Genomic DNA, 4083 nt, shown 5'->3' with positions numbered 1-4083 from the left:
ACTGCAGCAGGCACACATTTCTTTTATAACCAAATGATTAGAGGAACATACATGCTTTATAGACAGTCTGAAATATAAGGTTCCAAACAAAGTCAAGAGATAAAGTCCCACTGAGTCTAATAACAGCAGAGCTAAGTCACTGAGCCACTGGAAAATGCTGCACCTAATGTCTGTCATTCTTTGCCTTTTCCAGAATCACAAATAGGCTGTGGCAGCCTCAGGAACAGTGGCCAAGTCTTCCAGCTCCCAGATTTGTGGTTTAACTGCTTGACATATCCTCTCATCACTGAAGCAGGAGACAGAATGATCAGAGACCAAAACCCCTCACACTGAGCCATCTGAAAATATCATGTTTCAGCCCAACAGAGACATGTGTCATTCCATCACTAACTCACCAGCCCAGAGGACAAGCCCAAGACAAACGTCCCGGCAGCAGTCCAAGGTCAGAGTCCCAGAAGGTAAACCCGTCAAGAATGGGTGATGTAAACGCTCCCTCTCAGAGACAGTCCCACTGCAGTCTTCTCTGAATCCCTTGGACTCTGCAAACTTCCTTCTCTGGCATGCCTCTTTGGACTTCTTCCTTCTAATTTTCACATAAGCTTGTTTGTGGATGATTTATCTATTTAAAAAAAAAGGCACATTTTTCCTCCATTAAAAAAGAAGTGTGTCTGCATTTGGCTGACACAAATAATGGTGTTACAAAGGCCTCTTTGAGGAAGGATCTCTCTACTTCATGTCCTTCCTCTTTGCTGAGTTATGTGACAAAGATCCTGGGAAAACAGCTCATAAACTTTGTGGTAAGCACTATCTCCCCTTCTCCCTTTTCCCTCCACACAAACATTTTTGAAACAATTTAAATTATCCCATTCTGGGTCTGAGCATTGAGTCTGATATGTCATAATTTCTGAAGGGCCTACTTTTTTTCCATCACCGACCAGGACACAGAACCCCTATTCAGTGTAAACGTAACTCAGTTTAATTTTTCCAAAGACCATTTATTTTTACTTTCTGGTATACACAAGTGAGTGACTATTACTTGATAGGCTAGAATTTCATGAAACCCAACTAAAATGAGGGCTTCAGATCACTAGATGCAGCATAAACATATGGTGAAAACTTTGTAATCGTCCCCAAGACTACAGAGGCATCCTGTGAGGCAGCCAGGAAAGGAACTGAAGTCAATTTTCTCAGTCCCTGTGTAGAGCCTTAAACATAAGCCATCTTTCCTCCATATCTCTGTTCTCAGAAAACACATATTTTCTGAGTTTTTGCCTAGCTAGCAAATATCAAAAGCAGTTTTCTGCCTCTAGTATCAACTCAGTTACAACAATTTTAATTGCAATCGGTTTCCTAAGTCATCGTCTCCTCTCACAGTAATTTTTGCTGAAAATTTACCTCCTGTCATTGCATGGGCTCCATTCTAATCAAGCCACACTTTTCTCTCCACACTTTTGGCACTGCATTTAAAAATCAAAGTGCCAAATCCCTCTGTGAACTACTCAGATGCAGCACTTATATATGCCTATCAAATTCAGAGAGAAGTCAAACTTTGACCCTAAATAAGTTGATATTTGAAAACATGACAGTGCTTCTTTGGCTAGAGGAAAAAAGACCTTACTTTAAAAGCCTTTACTTAATTCTTTGTATCTGTATTACAAAACAAGCAATTATAAATCTCCTCAGATTGTTCTAAACAGTACAAGTAAACCTATCAAAATGAGATGCACATGCCAGCATCACATAAATGCTTTTCCAAGCAGAAATGTTAAGCACAGTTGCAGCCCCACGTCAGGTCAGTGCAGTCCTGTAATAATTACAAGTGCTAAGAACAGAGCAAAGACCAGATTTAGGGCAGAACCCATCCTTTTTCACCTAAAAGAAAATAAATTTCCAAGAAAGCCGAAGAAAGAGTGAAGGAAACTTCAGAAAAGTGATGAAATCCCAAGCCTGCCACTAGATGCAGAGCTAATGATGGCTCTGTTAGTGAGCTAAAGAGGAATGGCACAAAGGATGGAGAATCTGCCAGACACTGACAAGCCCAAATAAAATGAAGAGTTATAAACACTTATAAAGAAAGACTTGTTTCCCCCAGTGAACTACTCTGTTCAACTGCAGACCCAAAGCAGACACAGAACTAGTCTACGGTATCTAACCAAAAAAATGTGACTGACCCCTACTTAAAGGAGGGAAGATATTTTAAGTAAGTCCTTAATTTAACAACATAGGAAAGACGTCCCCCGACAAAGCACTGCCCATTTTACACAGGGATAAAGATGGGGTCTGCTGGGGGAAGACCACCTGGCATTTGCACCCTAAGGAGCAACTCAATGTCACAGCATAAAGGACTAAAGCTGGAATCAGTTACATAGCTGGGTCCAGTACATGCTACACAGTAGTTGATAAACATTTGTCATGTGTTATATAGGTCCAAAAAATATTCTGGCCAAACACTGTGGAAGTATTACCTTTCCTATGGCCCTGGAACACTACCAGTATAACTTTCATAGGTTATTGTTCAACTGCTTCAATGCCTCATATGAGAGGTGGATTAAATCTGTGACTATCCCCAGCCAAAAAGATTGAGTTAGTGCACCAAAATCTCTTGTGCTGACTCCTGATAACTCACATTTACTTTCCTCAGCCTTTACAGCTTCTTTCTTTGACATTTACTGCCAGTGCAACCGCTGCCATTGTTTCCACTGAACATCACAAACACTTTGTTACTAATTTTCACCAAAGAGCAGAGAAGATCTGGGAGTAACTGGGATGGCAAGTTCTCCAAGCAACGTACAAACTTTTGATTGCAACAGAAACCTAGAAGCAAAAACTGTAAATCTCACAACTGGAGGGAGAGTTTGCAGCCAAGGTGACCTATACATCCAGTAAGGGATGCTGCAGAACCAAGAGACAGGACAGACTGCAAAAATGGACTCACTTGTACTGCAGAGGAAATAACGTCCACAGCAGTATAGATGATTTCCTGCAAGTGTTTATGTATTTGCACTGGGGAAAGAAACTTGACTAGCAACCAGGTTTCCATCTGAAAATCTCTGGTAGCTGGAAACTGCTTTTTTCCACTTCTCCAATGAAAATCTCAAAGCTCAAAGATCTCTATAAAGCAATGTTTTTACAGGAATAAATTTATCTTTCAGCCAGCTTTCTAACACACACATCCATAGTAGCACATAACAACCAGTGCTAGTATTTAGGCTGCCCTATTTTTCTTGCTGAAAGCAATACTAGTCTATTTCTCTTTAGGACACCTCCCATTTTAATTTCAGATAATTACAGAATAAAATCTACTGTTTACAGAGTTGACAGAGACCAAGGCCTAAAGACTTATTTTCCAGTGTACAGTTAGATCCCTAACAAGCTCTGCCCATCAGATTATTCCATTAATTTTCCAAATGACATGAGATCACAGTTTTACATTAATTTCCTGATGATTATCTAGGTGCTGGAAAAATTGCATCAAATTTTGAGCAGTTCAAACCCTTATGAGAATTCTGTTTCTTAAACACAGTAATGATCAGCTGTTTTGGACAATAGAAACCACTTCCAAGCACTGGATGTTACCCTTTCATTTTCAGACATTGCAAAACTCATCAGTTGGCAATCATTAACTGTTAGCTGGGATCCCTATGCAATCTCTTCAATTTGTGCCTATCAATATATTTAAAATAAAGCAAGAACTATCAACTCTACATCTGTACTACAAAAAGATAAACAGTTTTGTTAATCACTTTTCTTTATTGTATCAGAATCCCTGATTTAAATATCAGTATCTGTTCTTACACTGTTCACCAATTCCAGTAAATTTGCACTGGAAATACATTTGGCTCACTTTTACTCAGATGTGAGGTTCTGGCAGTGTGCATTTGTAGTCTCTTTTCCATAAAGCCTTCCTGGCAACACAGAGACAAAGCTGTGGCTGTTTTCAGACATGGTCCTAAAATGTGCTGTAAGCAGGCAGGAGCCCAAGAGCCCATTTGGAGCAGCAAGCCCTGCAGGTCAGGAATTTAAGATCACCCACTGTGTAACAACAGCCATGGGGTCAGCTCTGCCTCAAGGAAACAGCAGGAA

General features: G+C 40.1%; 1 protein-coding gene across 2 annotated transcripts in view; it reads right to left on the bottom strand.

Annotated features, from left to right (window-relative positions):
• Positions 1–4083, bottom strand: part of SEMA5B (semaphorin 5B) — a 263423-nt gene that overhangs the window by 192076 nt on the left and 67264 nt on the right. The window contains exon 2 of one of the 2 annotated variants that reach the window (XM_031056895.1): positions 396–619. The exons of the other annotated variant lie outside the window; for it this stretch is intronic. The gene's annotated coding sequence lies outside the window, so the exon portion shown is untranslated. The remainder of the gene's footprint in view (positions 1–395; positions 620–4083) is intronic. 2 annotated transcript variants of the gene reach the window in all.

Source organism: Geospiza fortis, unplaced genomic scaffold, assembly GCF_000277835.1.
Source record: "Geospiza fortis unplaced genomic scaffold, GeoFor_1.0 scaffold112, whole genome shotgun sequence".
Lineage (NCBI taxonomy): Eukaryota > Metazoa > Chordata > Aves > Passeriformes > Thraupidae > Geospiza > Geospiza fortis.
Note: the sequence above shows the minus strand (reverse complement) of the source record. Positions and strands in the feature narration are given on the sequence as shown.